This window comes from Sardina pilchardus, chromosome 6 (genome assembly GCF_963854185.1).
Source record: "Sardina pilchardus chromosome 6, fSarPil1.1, whole genome shotgun sequence".
NCBI classification, from domain to species: Eukaryota; Metazoa; Chordata; class Actinopteri; order Clupeiformes; family Clupeidae; genus Sardina; species Sardina pilchardus.
In genome coordinates, this window is record NC_084999.1 from 30,493,523 (window position 1) to 30,509,616 (window position 16,094).

At 39.1% G+C, this 16,094-nt stretch overlaps 1 long non-coding RNA gene across 1 annotated transcript; it reads right to left on the reverse strand.

Moving 5' to 3' along the window:
* Window positions 1–11,396: 11,396 nt before the first annotated feature.
* Window positions 11,397–14,916, reverse strand: LOC134083182 (uncharacterized). The gene is made up of 5 exons (XR_009939710.1): window positions 14,866–14,916; window positions 13,613–13,704; window positions 13,142–13,385; window positions 12,814–12,921; window positions 11,397–11,532 (listed from the first exon to the last, which is right to left on the reverse strand). It is a non-coding gene; the product is annotated as an uncharacterized LOC134083182 (long non-coding RNA).
* Window positions 14,917–16,094: the final 1,178 nt, after the last annotated feature.

Sequence of the window (16,094 nt, forward strand, 5' to 3'; positions counted from 1 at the left end):
GTCTCCAAAGGGGCACGGTGTTTCTGTTTTCCTCAACAGTGTTGACACAGGACAGGTTTCTCTGAAACAGAGGCTGATATTCAGTCCCGATCCAGGATCCTGCTGGGTTGAATGTCCTTGGGTAGAAAGCCATTGAAGTTGAAAATCGCTTTGAAATCGCAGAGGTTAATCACAAGTGACTTGCCTTCAGCTTGTTCGTGTAAGAAGTGGCAAGTTTGGCCCAAATTCTACTTTGCCCAACATTCTAACATTCTAAGTTCTAAATTCTATATTCTAAATTCTAACATTCTAATGCAAACATCTTGGTTGCTTGGTGATTATAATGTCATCAAATAGAACGCTTCTAGCAGGAAGTGCATTCCATGACAACTGACAGATCAAGAACACTCACCTACACCAAAGATCCTTAATTATTAACCCTCTCTGCCTACACTTTGCACAAATGTTCAGTTCATACACTGAGGGAAATACAGTTACTGTACATATATTTGGAAATGTGAGCGAGTTGTGTATTATTTGTGTGCGTGTGTGTGTGTGTGTGAGAGAGAGAGAGAGAGAGAGTGTGTGTGTGTGTGTGTGTGTGTGTGTGTGTACATTTATGTGTAGCCTATACGTAGGCTATGTACAGTATATGTGTATGTGTATGTGTATGTGTAGGCTGTATATAGAAAGAGATATAGATACAGATATTGCTATGATATATATTATGTTCTTATATATATATTTTTTATGATATATATAATTGTAGCCTATGATGTTCCACTAGCAAAAACATCCAAAGACACTTTCATCACAAATCACTATGACATTAAGTATAGTTTGCTGGAATATACAGGGGATAAATTCTTCCACTTTTGGATTGAAAACTACAGACCCTACTTTCCAATCTTCTATTGAAAATATTGACATAGTAATCTTACTTGAAACATGGGCCAACAAAGATTCCAGTACTGGTTGCCCATGTAACTACAATGAACTGATCATTCCTCCCCTAAAACAACCTAAAGTAAGAAATGGACGTTTGTCAGGTGGTGTTATAGTATGGTACAAACATGCCCTTAAAGATCAAATACACCCTGTCAAAAGGGGGAAATCTTACTTATGGCTCCAAATAATAAATAACACATCCAACCAAGCATTATACCTATGTGCCATATACATGCCACCCTTTAACTCCCCCTATTATGATGAAATTATATTTGAAAACCTACAAAGTGAAATAGAGTTTCAAACAAAAGGATCTATACTTCTCTCCGGAGATTTTAATGCTAGAATAGGAAGAGAAATTGATTACATTTGTTCAGAGGGAGATAATCATATAATTGGAACAAATGTACTTAAAACAGAATTTCCTCTCACACGGAAAAGCTTTGACTCTGTAGTTAACAAAACTGGAAGACAACTGTTACGAATGTGTAAAAATGTTGGCCTATATGTTATAAATGGAAGAACACCTGGTGATTTTCTAGGAAGAAATACATATTGTTCACATTTAGGTAATAGCGTAAGTGACTACGGTATAACAAATCTACCACACTGAGATATAAAAGCTTTTATGGTCATGCCACAACTTCCATTATCAGATCACTGTCAAACTAAAATTCTCCTGAACTTTGAAAAGATATCATCCCAAAAAGACAAGCAATCCCTGTTCCCCATTCCATACAAATGTAAATGGAAAAGCGACAGTCATTTGAAATATAAAACTATATCAGATAGTATATATATAGAAAACAAACTATACAGTTTTTTATTTTCTAAGGTCACAAATGACAGAGAGAGTGTTGATTCAGCTGCTGAAGAGTTAACTAAAATATTCAATGAATTAGCTCATACGTCAGGAGTCATTTGTTAAAAGAAGAACAACAAGAAAAAATAAGTGTTCAAAGGAAAAGTGGTTTGACAAGGAATGTTTCCAAGCAAGGCATGACCTAAGAGTGCTCTCAAATCAAAAACATAGAGATCCTACAAGCCAAGATTTACGACTTACGTACTTAGACGCTCTAAAGCAATACAAGAAACTTCTGAATACAAAAAAGACAAATTTCATGACAGCAAAACTTGAACAGATTGAAGAGGCAATAGATTCCAACTCCTTTTGGAAAATATGGCGCCAACTAGACAACTCAAGAAGAAAAGATCCCATAGGTATAACTAATGGAAACATTTGGAAACACCATTTTGAAGAGCTATACACACACAAAGAGAATACACAAAACCAATCCCAGAAAGAAATCACTGAAAAAATAAAACAACTTGAATAAACATTGTCATACCAAAGTGATCTGGACAATCCAATAAAACTATCTGAATTGAATGAAAAAATCAAATCACTCAAAACAGGAAAATCCTGTGGAATTGATAATATCTCACCAGAAATGTTAAAACATAGCACATCCCTAACAAGACAAGCTATCCTCAAACTGTTTAACCTACAGTAGTAATGAGCTCAGGGTATTTCCCTATAACATGGAACCAAGGATTGATCACACCGGTACACAAAAATGGGGATAAAATGAACCCAAATAATTATTGTGGGATTTGTGTGACCAGCGTTATTGGAAACATGTTCTGTAACATCCTGATCACAAGAATACTTAACTTTTTAAAGAATAAGAATGTTTTATGTAAAAGTCAGATAGGCTTCCTTCCAGAATTTAGAACCACAGATCATATCTATACTCTCCAACACTTATAGACCAATACGTACAGAAAACAAAAGGAGGAAAAATCTATGCATGCTTTGACGATTTCCAAAAGGCTTTCGACTCCATATGGCACCAAGGAATGTTATAAAAAATCCTAGAAAGTGATATAAGGGGCAATGTCTATTCCATCATAAAAGACATATACAAACACAATCAATGCAGCATCAAAATCAACAACTCAAGAACAGAGTTTTTTAATCAAAGCAGAGGAGTTAGACAAGGATGCAGCCTAAGCCCGATTCTGTTTAACTTATTCATTAATGAACTAGCCAAAGAAATGAATCACTCAACACATCCTGGGCTTTTACTTGACAGCACAAATATTGTCTTCTCTTTGCAGATGATGTGGTGTTACTGTCACCATCAAAAGAAAGCCTACAAGAGAGCCTCAACATTTTAGACAGCTTTAGTAAAAAACTGGCCATTGCCAATTAATGTTGACAAAACAAAGATAATGATATTTAACAAAAAAATGAGACCATCTAAAAAAGAGACCAACTTCAAAATTGGAGAAACTACCATACAGCCAACATCTAATTATAACTATCTGGGACTCACGATAACAGCTTCAGGAAGATTTAATCTAGCCTCAAAAAACCTGGCTGAGAAGGCTCTGAGAACATATTTTCTGATTAAGAAACAGCTTCACAAATTCAATCCCCCAACCAAATTCTGGTTGAAGATAATTGATTCCATAGTCAAGCCAATTGCCCTCTATGGCAGTGAGATATCGGGACCACTGTATGGACTTGACTACAAACAATGGGACAAAAGTCCAACTGAATTATTACATCTACAAATATGCAAAGATGTCTTAGGCGTTCATAGAACTTCCTCCAACCTTGCATGTCGCTCAGAGTTGGGGAGGTTCCCCTTAGCTCTTGACATTGACAAAAGACCCTCTAACTTTTGGTTTCATCTGTCAAAAAGCAATAGCGAAACTTACCACCATGCTTTCAAGTGCAAGTCCATAAACCATAATTGTGACCCCCTTTACCATCTTGCAAAGAAAAACAACATTAATAATCTGAGTTTCCTACCAAAATCTGTCCTAAAAGAAATTGATTATACAAACCAGATAGACTACATTGAATTATGGAAGGAGGAAATAAAAAACAATAACAAATTAGACATATACAGATCATTAAACAGAAACTATTGTCTAGCACCATATTTATATAAGACAGAAAAAAAAGAACAACAATGACCAAGTATAAAATCAGTGACCACAAACTCCAAATTGAAATAGGTAGACATAAACAGACATGGATACCTAGAGATATGAGAAATTGTGGTTCCTGCATAAATGAAATTGAAAACGAAGAACATTTCCTGCTTTACTGTTCAAGATATACATCCATTAGGGAAATTTATTTTGCTGAACTCAAAAACCATGTAAATGATTTTGAAAATCTAACTCCTCAATCCAAATTATACATATCACTAGAAGAGGACAAAAATCACACAAATATAGCTGCAGACTATATAATGGCCTGCCACAAAACAAGAGAGACATCTTAACTTTATTAGATGTTTAGCCATATTGTCACTCTATTTATTATTTTAGGTAGGCCTACATACATTTAGATAGGGTTTTAATATCCTCTTTAAACTAGGGCGATCTTAGATTACTAATATACAGGTCATAAGTTTCATTTACACGGTGGGCAAATTAATTGTACGTTTTCTGTTTTATTTAGATATATACTTAAGTTTCCTTTTAATCTAGATTAATGGAATTCCACATTTCCGTAAATCATAGGATACTCTAAAGTTGAAAGCTTAGGTGTAAGTTTTCTTTTAATTAGATTAAACAGATTTAATTTAATTCCTTTAATCCTATAATACTTTAAAGTTGAAATCTATAAGTTTCCTTTTTTTTTAGTTAACCCAAGATAACTTAGCAATTTTCCTTTGAATTAAGAGTTAACTGAAATCTATAAGTTTCCTTTAATTTTAGAATACTTTAAAGCTGAAAGCTATAAATTTCCTTTTTTAACCAAAGATAATCTAGATACATATGTTTAACTTATTTCTGAGTAGATATTTGAATTTAAGACCATATATTTTTAATTATTATAAATGTATTTCATTTTGTTTTTGATGCTTGTATGTTACCTTCAAAACAGATATTGTATCTGTTTGCACTGTATGATTGCTTTGGCAACACTACTCTTCTGTAAGTCATGCCAATATAGCTCATTTGCATTTGAATTTGAATTTGAATTTGAATTTGAGAGAGAGAGAGAGAGAGAGAGAGAGAGAGAGAGAGAGAGAGAGAGAGAGTGAAAGAGAGTGTATGTGTGTGTGTTTGTGTCTGTCTGTTTGGAGGGCACAGGATCGTGGTCTCATTTTTTCTCTTTGACTTTGCACTTGTCATTGGTGGCGCAGGTGCCTTTTCAAGCCCCCATCCCATCCTTCCATTGGACTACAAGTTTGGAAGGGTCACCATGATGCAATATGCTTCCTTTTCATTGGCTGTACAGGACATTTGTGGGTGGGACTGCTATCTCTAGGGGCTTCACATGCACTGAGACATGAGTTTATTTTTACCTCCGCCAAGGAGGTTATGTTTTCATCGGGGGACCGGCGTTTGTCTGTCTGTCTGTTTGTTTGTTTGTCTGTCTGTTAGCAATATAACTCAAAAAGTAATGGATGGATTTCGATGAAATTTTCAGGGAAGGTCAGACATGACCCTAGGAAGAAACTATTAAATTGGGAGTGATCCGTAACATCGTCGGGATTCCGGAGCCGTTAATGTGTTTCGCTTAGTGGTGTAATGGCATGGTATGGCCACATGGTGGCGATCGGAATAGTTTAGGTTCAAATGTATGACAACCTAGGAAGAACAATACAGGCGGAGGTCTGTGCTCTCTGAGTGCTTTTCTAGTTTGACATTGTATCATATCATATCAACCTCCACACTGATGAAGCTTTAAAATCACGACATCCACATCATTAAATCTGTGTCCATCATCTAGGTCAGGGACTCTGTTTTGGAGCCCTCTGTGCAGGATCTCCAGAACTTGGTGTCAAATCAGGTGGCAGAGTTACAGAGCCAAGGCCAGCTTACAGCGCCAGCCCTGGCTCAGATGTACCAAACTGTGTCCAATATCCTGAATGAAGGTTCCAATGAGGCGGACAAGAGTGCAAGAGAAGAGGTACCAGTGTCCATCATTAAACGCTTAAAGCGACTATGGGCTCTATGTTACCCATTGGAAACACATGGTCAGGGATGCACATTTTAGGGGTATTTAAGGTTGTGATTTTGTGATTTATGTTTCTTAATCACTCATGGGGAGACCGTGTATCGAGCAGGCTTGTGCAATTCTGAATTTTAGAATTGGCCTCCATTCAATTCATGAATTGGAATTTGAATTGAATTGGCCCCACCCCACAGGAAGTTGAATTTGAATCTGAATTGGAATGACAGGAAGTGGAATTCAATTCATGGCCATTCAAAATCATTCCAGTCACATAACAGGAAAATGTATTGAATCTCACATACAGTAGATTCAGTTTTGGGAAGGTTACTTTGGAAATGTAATTGATTACTTTTTTCAAGTTGTGTGTTTCTTGCGATCATATCTGACATATTTTGCGAAACTTCATTGTTAAACACTACCCTTAAAGTATGTACAGTTAAGCCCAAAATTATTAGCCCCCCTTATGAATTCAGACATAATCCTTTGTTTATACATGAAAATGACCATTTCCAAAAATGTGCCTGGTTTATATGATTACAGAAGCGCAAAGACAGTATGCCCACAAAGTTTGATGATCATTGTTTACTCATGCTCTGATTTGTGACAAGAAAAGCAAAAATTGACATGTTCAAAATTATTAGCCCCCTGACCATTAATAGTCAATAGTGTAGCCTTTCTTTGCTTCAACTGACAACAACTTCTTTGAATAGTCTTTTACTAGGTTGGCACATATCTCTTAAGCACTCTTTAGCTCCAGCTCCTTCAAACTGCATGGTTTTCTTGTATGGACTCTTGCTTTAAGCACGTGCCACAGATTCTCAATGGGGTTGAGGTCTGGTCTCTGTGTAGGCTATTCCAGCACCTTGATTAGGGTATCCTTTAGGGCGTTTTAGACCACTCTTCACTATGCTTTGGGTTATTATCATGCTGAAGGACCTGGTGGTGACCTAAGCCTAGACTAAGAGCAGGCGTCTTGATGTTATCCCTCAAAAGGTCAACATAATCTTTCTTTTTCATGATCCCATGCACCCAAACAAGGCTCCCTGTGCCTGAGACAGCAAAACAGCCCCATTACATGATGCTCCTGCCACCATGCTTCACTGTGGGAACTGTATTTTTATGGTTGTAGGCCTTCCCTTTTTTTGCCAAACATAGGCAACATCCATGTGCCCAAACAGCTCCAGTTTAATGTCATCAGACCAAAGGACAGTTTTCCAAAACTCATTTTTAGCTTTTAAATGTGCATGGGCAAAGTTCAGTCTGACTTTGAAGCGCCCCTTTTGGAGTAAGGGGTTTTTCTCAGCCGATGACCTTGGAGGCCTCCACAATAAAAATCCCTCGCTACTGTCTTCCTCAAGACTTTAACCCCAGAGGTCTCAAGGTCAGCAACTATCATTTTGGCGGATGTGCAGGGTTGCTTGCTAACATCCCTGATGATTTTTCTCTCTAGATTGAGATATTTAGCATTTTCATCCACACTTAGGTTTGTTATGCACAAACTTGGAACTCTTTGTACTTTGTAATGATGCCTTGCACGGCTGTTCTACAGACTGTGAAGCATCTAGAAATTACAGTATAGCCTTTCTCCATATTATAGGCCTCAATGATGTTCTTTCTGAGGTCCAGACAGATTTCCTTTATCTTCAGTATGCCTGTAAAGGCAGTCCCCTCTCAGACAGGTGTTCAAGTGGCTGTAGGCCTGTTCCTTGAAGTCTTTAGGGAAACAATCAATGCTGGTTGGGTGTTCAGGTGTTGTCTGGACATTAACTAACTGCAAAGGTGTGGCTTGAAAGGTGACAGGTTGGTCGTGTGCGTTTAAAAGCAAAAAAATCACATGGGGGCTATTAATTTTGAACACTCCACTTTTCACACAATTTGAGATTAAGCATTCCTAATAATATATCAACACTCCAAAATGCACCAGATTCTACATAATACCACTGGCGAATGTTTGATTTTTAAAATTTGATCAAGGATGAAAAATTTAGGGAGAATTTTAGAGTAATGTTCCAAAATTTCAGGGGGGCTAATAATTTTGGGCTTAACTGTATATGAATTTCTTTGAATTTCATTGAATTTCAATTCTACTTCCTTTAATTCAAATTCGAAACAGGTTTCCCACCATTTAAATGTTATGATCGTGTTCACAAATCTACTTACAGTGGACTTGACATCTGGTGATGGATGTGTATATAGCCTACTCCAATTTATGTTGAAACTAAGCTAAGATGGAGCTTATGTTTAACTCGTTAAAAACGTTGGCTGAGGTGCAGCTGCAGGAGCGATAGCATGCAAGTTAACAGCTGTAATATATTTGGACTGCAACTACACTGTTAATATATCCATAACAGCACAGATAACGGAGACCGACTGCCACACGTCTGCAACTCTTTATACACTCAGACTACTGACACAGGTAACATCCGGTAATACCGCAACCTAAACCACCACTAGATGGCACTGTTTAACTACAATTAACAGAAGGTTTTTAGCTAAGCAGTTATCAATACAACAGCCACCAAGTTTAAACTTTTAAATCGACTCCCATAACTCCATTACGAGTGGCGTATGTTTTCGCGAGGATCTGCTTGGACTGGAGAGGCACACTGCCGGTGAGATTCCATGCACCAAAAATGCTTCATGCTTTGAGGGAAACAATTTAGTGGAGCGGTTAAAGGAATACGCCACCCAAAAATGAAATTAAGCTAGTCTCGGTCACCCCCAGAGTTAGAACAGTGAAAAAAACCCGGTTAAAATCCGTCCGGGCATTCTCCTGCTTTGGGAGCAGCGATTTTAGCTTTAGCTTAGCACAGTTGCTGTAGATGAAGGGTGTCAGTGAGCACGTCCTCCAAAAAAGTGACCGAGACGTCTATATTTTTTTCTAAATATATCTTGGGAGCCGTGTGTTCAAAACGAGTACAAATCATAATGCAAAATCGAATGAGACTATTACCTGGGCAGATCTTTACTTGGAACTATATTCAGCCTCATCGCCGACGAAGCACCGCTAGCTAGGCGCAAAGTTCTCACGTAGCACCACTTGAATCCATCCCGTGAAGTTCCAGTCGAATCTAGAAGTTGGGAGTTTACAAGACTGCTACGTGAGAACTTTGCGCCTAGCTAGCGGTGCTTCGTCGGCGATGAGGCTGAATATAGTTCCAAGTAAAGATCTGCCCAGCAGGTAATAGTCTCGTTCGATTTTGCATTATGATTTGTACTCGTTTTGAACACACGGCTCCCAAGATATATTTAGAAAAAAATTTAGACTCGGTCACTTTTTTAGAGGACGTGCTCACTGACACCCTTCATCTACAGCAACTGTGCTAAGCTAAAGCTAAAATCGCTGCTCCCAAAGCAGGAGAATGCCCGGACGGATTTTAACCGGGTTTTTTTCACTGTTCTAACTCTGGGGGTGACCGAGACTAGCTTAATTTCATTTTTGGGTGGCGTATTCCTTTAATCTCACAAGAAGTATTGTGCATTTTATGACTAAAGCATGAAAGTTTCACCATATAATCTTGACCCCCTAAGCTTTAATTTCAGACGTGGAGGCACTTCAGATCTGACCTCTGGGGCTAGATATTTGCTGTACAATATAAACATCTTTGAGGAGTAAAATATTTTTACAAGTCATTCCAGAATTCTACTGTAAAGATCTAGAACTTACATTGACTGCCATTCAAACAGGTAGCTTGAGTTCATTATGACAGTGTCATATGGAACCTTTAATTTGCAACATTCTAATCACCTGCAAATGTGATTTCTTTTTTCACCTTTAGGCCTAATAATTTGGATTTGGCGCACGTCAACATGTTGGTGACAGACGCTGCGTAAAGACGAAGCAAGGCACAAGTCCCCTACACCTTTGCATAACACACAGTAGCCTACAACGGCAACGCACCACACAGAACATTAGTGAAATTTAGTTTAGATTAAGCTCGGATTTAGATAGAAGCCAAAAATTATAGAGCTCCCTGCTCTAAAATATTTAATAAAAAAAACTCTCAAAAAATTACCCAGTCCGTGATTGTTTACTTAAGCATTATGACGTAACATACCGACGCGAAATGACGCAGGGGTCATAACGTGTAGGCTATGAATAATAACTTTGCTACACATAAGTGTTTAGTTCTGTTTTCGTTCATATCAACTAGACATAAAACAGGCACGATTAATAATGCCGGCTAAGCGTAGACGTGGAAGTAACCCAGCAAACAATTAACGTTCTGCTAACTTTCACTAACGTTAGCTTTTGGTTCCCCTACAGTATGGTTCGTTTTTCAGCAACCTACTAATAACGTTTAGAGAACGTTATCTCTAGGTTGTCAAAACAAATAACGTTCCCCTAACGTTTTTACAACTAAAGAAAAAAACGTTATATTCTGGTTGAATCCCAGCAAGCAAATAACGTTAGCCGCTGGTTCTCCTGTGGTTAGTTTATCAGTAACCTTCTAAAACCCTGGAGAGAACGTTAGCTCCAGGTTATCAAAGTTTCCCAAACGTTATTACAACTAAAGAAAAAAACGTTATATTCTGGTTGCATTTCTCTTTTCACACGTCGTTGCTACTTAGTTGTTTTTAGGTATCTTATTTGTATAACCATATCGGTAGCCTATTCTCTGGTTATGTGCGTGGGGTTGATTGATGAAAATCGCCCCAGAGTTTCTATGAGTTTCCAATTGAACACGGCCAGCAGCCACACTGCAAAGTCGGAATAATTTGTTGCAAAATCGACATATAGCCCTATTCTATTCTTCCCCCCTCTGTTGGATTGATATTCGGCCGACCAAAGCCAGCCCGTCAGCTAAAGGGGCCAGCGCGAGAAGCTAGGTTGAGAAACTTTCATCTCGGGTCCGTGAGTTCTGGGGTGTTGGTGTTTTAGCAGACTCAACCTCGCTAACTTTAAGACATTTGGATAACACAGAGATAAAGTTACTCACGTAGGCTGGCTGTATGGTATCGATCACATTCTTCACATCGTTCTGCATGCACTTGTTCCATTAAGTCCAACCCCCCCCAGCAAAATCACGTTGAAAAGTCGTTGAAAAGACGTCTTGTCAAGTCGTCGAAACAACGGCCCAGTTTGGTTTAAAAGTGAAAGGTTAGATGACGTCTTTTCATGGTCGTTGAAAAGACGTCTATGGAAAGACGCATTTTCAACGTTTAAATTCTGTTGAAACCACGTCTTGTTTAGGTGCTGCCATGGACCTATTTTCAACCAGAATTTTGCTGTTATATATTAATTTATAAGCCTATATTATCCTATTATAGGCTTTTAAATAATGTGCATTAAGCACTTACTAACTTTACCATTACCCATACTATTGCTGTTAAAATAAGCCTATATTATCCTATTATAGGCTTTTAAAATGTGCATTAAGCATTTTCATTTACCAACTTAACCATCTAGATGATAAATACATAATCTAATAGGCCTACATTACAATAGCAAGCTAGGCGTAAACAAACAGTCAAACAAACGTTATCCATTTCATTGTAATTTTATTTAATTCTTGAAGTCTCCGCCACCGGACCGTCCAGGTGCATCATGTTTAAGATGATCTGCCTCAGCTCTCCCGATGTCACGGTCAGCCTTGTTGCTCCATTTTTCACCGCAGCTGAAATGACAGGAAACATTTTCATTAACAGTGTTTCCCATACATTGAGTAATCTGTGGCGGGCCGCCACGAAATAATGTTCTATGTTGTACGATTGAAATTATTTTTAAATCATGTTATCAATTGAATCACTTTCATTGAGCTGCGCGCACGCAGCTTTTTCTTTGCCCGAATGAAACCACTGCCTCTGCATGTGCATTTAACAAAACATTAACGATTGTTGAAGGATTGTTGTTGCCACATACGGCGAGCTAAACTGCTATTAATTCTGCTTAACATGCGGCGCAAATGTGTTCAAAACGGCGGCATTCAAGTGAACTTTTGCTAACGTCTCACAACGTAGCCCACATTAGGGAGACTAAACTAAGTTATGCATTCGAGCCGTATCTCTAAGCGTTAGAATAGTGTAACGAAGAGACTCGTGTGGTCTCAACCGCTGACCGGCCCGCTGGCCGGTGAAGTACCCGATCCAACGCTGCCTCCATAGCAGCTTACGAGGAAAACCCCCTGACTGGGAAGCGACAATCAGTCCTCACTCCTACATCCCCGGCCTTAGCTAGCGTCTCCTAACCCTCTCTGGCTTCACCGCGGGCAGCCCTGAACACGCAGGTGTTATCAATTACAATGTACAATTCCAATTCACATTGATTTCCCCCACAGATCCGCCCCCACACAAGAGTCTCTTCGTTGACACTATTCTAACGCTTGGAGATACAGCTCGAATGCATAACTTAGTTTAGTCTCCCTAATGTAGGCTACGTTGTGAGACGTTAGCAGAGTTAACTTGAATGCAGCAGTATACATTTTAGGACCGTACAGCAGCCGTTTTGAACACATTTGCGCAGCATGTTAAGCAGAATTAATAGCAGTTTAGCTCGCGCGAGTCTCCTCGTTACGTTTGGATGTCGAATTTAGCATGCTAACAGGTACTTTTCTCTTCCGCTGTCGTGAATGAACAGCTGACAGCGCGGCCGCATTTAGAAGGCGTCACGACGTGATTATTTCTGAGATTCTGATATGTTTTCAAAACTGGAATGTATTGTGCATACGTCATGGTTGAAAACTTATCAGAATCTCAGAAATAATCACGTCTGCAGTCGTCTTAAAACGGCTACATCAAGTCAAACCAGACCGACATAAAAAAAAACACACCTCCAAAGTGTAGTTTTAGGTTGTTTTGGATAGAAGCGTCTGCTGATTGACTAAATTACCAAATGCGGGGGGGAAAGGAAAATGTATAGCACACTAAAGCATTGGGAAATATAAATGTATTTCACTCACAGCATTAAGGGCCCTGTTGGTTGTGGTTAGCGGAGGGAGGTCCCAGGAAGAGGCCACGTTCTGTACCCTTCCCATTTCTTCAGCTGATAGGTTTGATTCCACCTCCAGCTTGAAGATGGAGAGCATGAAAGAGATACATAATGGTTAGACAGTGTGTTAAAAGTTTATAGAATCATAATAGTGGGTCCACCAGTTGACTCCTCAGTTTTTCTAAAATCATTATAAAATCAAAGACCCACAGTCTTTTGGGGGCAACACACAAACAACAACAAAACAAAATAAAAACACAACATAACATCAAACATTAGTATTTTCTATGTAAACATACAAACCTGATTGTTTCTCTAATGTCCAGGTCTGCACAGTCCTCCAGGTTTACTGTAGCCGTGTCTGGGCTCCCACGAAGCAGTATGGACAACCACATCACAGAGTCCAGACAAGCAGGGTCCTCCATGAAGGAAAGAGTGCCCCACAATTATCCCAGCCACAATGAACATATCACTGAGAAAGGGAGAAGCTGAGGGGACCAAATGACCAGGCTCTCCTTCAAAGTGGTGTAACAATGGTGTTTGCTGTTTCAAAAAAAAAAGACAAAAAAGCAAAGTTAGAATAAAACAACTTTGCTTGCTACAACACTTAGAAATAATAAAATTCAGTACATAGTGAACCGTACACTGTTCAGATTCTTCAAAGTCATCCAGCAGTTACTTTAGCTTAGAATAATGGCTTCAAACACATTTTGAGACAGAACTTGAAATAATAGATGAAAATGGTTTTACTTAAAGGTTTTTTTTTTTACCCTGAGTAGCATTCACCATCTGACAGTACTAGCAGTTGCAGTTCTGGAAGTTGATGGTAGATCTTCCAGGGACACACTTAAGAGTTGATGTGCTGAGAAGACAAATGAGCAAAGGCTTTAGAAAAAGCAACAGTTACACAGAAAAATGACAGGAATCCCAGACCTCAAAAGCAGCGTCTAGTAAAAACACGCTGGAAGTGTCACTTCTTACATAACCAATTTCCAAAAATAATCATTAAACACAAACCCATCAGAACTTATTGACACAGTCTATAACACAGGAGGAAGAGGGAGACACACACACAGACCAGGAAACCAGGGGACACAAGGGACCACAGGGGATAGTCCAACAAGGGGGTACATAGCTTCGGCGCTACAATACAATCACATAAACACACAACTAGTTTCCCCTACCTTTCACTTTAAAATACCAACATATTGCACAACCTGGGCATCTGAGCCTCGATAATGTTGACCACTCTGTTACTACTCTGTGCCAAATGACAGTCAATAAATAGATAGATATTACTATCATTATTATTCATAATAATAATAACAACAACAACAACAATAACACTATTAACATGCTGCACAACTGGTCAACAGGTTCTCCACGTCTGGTAATGATGACTGCTTGCTATGAACCATAAACAATAAATGGAGAGTGGGCCTAATAGCGATTCTGGTATTTAAAATAGTCCTGTGTGGATAACAGCGCGCTGCTTGTCTACTCTAGTCTAGTGTATCTAGCAGGACGGTGGAGAGATATCCATGGTTACAAAGGACTCTTCGGGACGGGTAGATCTAGCCGCGAAAAAAATTCAAATTTTCGCGCTACCTTTGTGAACGTTCTAAGCAGGTCCACGAAATCATGCGTGTTGCAATCAGGTTCCTAACTTCCTACGTTACCACAAACGGCCCTAAATTGTGTTGAATAGATCAGACAGAAAATACTTTCCTTTCATAGAGATAACGGGACCTAACAGCAATTACAAACGGGTTTCAAGTCCGACTACATTATCAGCGGTAGAGTGAATTAACACAGAAGAATTTCTCCACTCAAGTAAAACTAGCCCAGGACAGGTTAAGTTAGCATGGTAACATATAGATCCTCGATTACTCCGCTGTCCGCATAATCATCTCTGATAGCACTGTTGATGGTGTTCAGAGCATTCGTCTCGTTTTGGCAAAACTGACTCTCGATCAAAATGTTACATTTCTACTTCCTAAATCATAGGCATAAACTCACTTACCTCAGTAGCAGGTTCCATCTTCACGCTGTTCTTCAACGGCTTCAACTGACTGTGTTTCAAACAAAGCTACGGCTTCCCGCCTCCGTTCCTCTTGTACATGCGCAGAGTTCACTCCTGTCTCCTTTACGTGAACATTTATGTGATTTTTTTTTTTTATCAGAATTTTAATTACACATTATTTCAATGACTGATTTTTTTCCATCTGAATTTTTCCTCTGATTTTTTTTTCAGAGGGGAGAAGGCTAAAAACAGAGTTGTCCGTCCATATCAACTGTTGCCATGAGTAAACAAACAAAAGTCACACACGCAGTTAACGGCAGCCAAGATGGCGGCGCCGGGCGCCCGTAGAGTTCGCGGCGGATTTGGGCAATCCCCAGGGGGGAAAGATGGTCGACAGGAACGATAATGTAGTCCTAGGTAGACTATAACTGATAATTTACATCAGGATTTAATTAGTTGATATGTGGTCTGAAAAAGGACGTGCTAAAGACGTCTTTCCTTAGACCAAAATGGGCCGGCCAAAACAAGACCATTATTCTACGTCTAATTTTGGTTGAAATCAGGGCCATGACGGACCGACGGGATTTAGCCCAAATATCAACGTTGAAATGACGTCGTGTGCTGGGGGGGACAGGCTTTTAAAAAACACTGTACAGGGTAAACCGGGTGGAAGAGCTAGCTAGCCATAGTCCCCGGCAGGCACACAACGATTTCATGCTAACTAATCTGACGAATAGTTTTGGATTAATCCATAATCGATTAGAGTGGCACCTGAAATGCATTCATGTTTTTAAAGCTTTATTTGTTATGAAAATATGATGATGAGGACTCCAATGAATTATTTCTCAAACGTTGAGACTGCATCTTAAACAGCACAATGTTCCCGGGGGAGAATTGTTTTATATTAAAGGAGTCATAGAACGCATTTTTTTACCATTACAAATTGATCTTTGAGCCTAAATAATGTCATATGTAAATTTGTGGGGCTGAAAACGCCCCAGGGGCACTGCTAGATCGCCTAATACAAGGTCATAAATAAGCCTTGCAATGAAACAGTTTGTTTTTCCCGCCCACTCAGCAAGTTCATGAATATTCAAATGAGATGCGCGCTGATTGGTCTATTGGCCGATATGTCCTGAAAGTTGATTGGCTCAATCCACCGGTCTGAAGCTAGAGCAAAGTGAAACTACGTTTACTGCTGGTAAAAGTCTTTGATAAAGCTATCAACA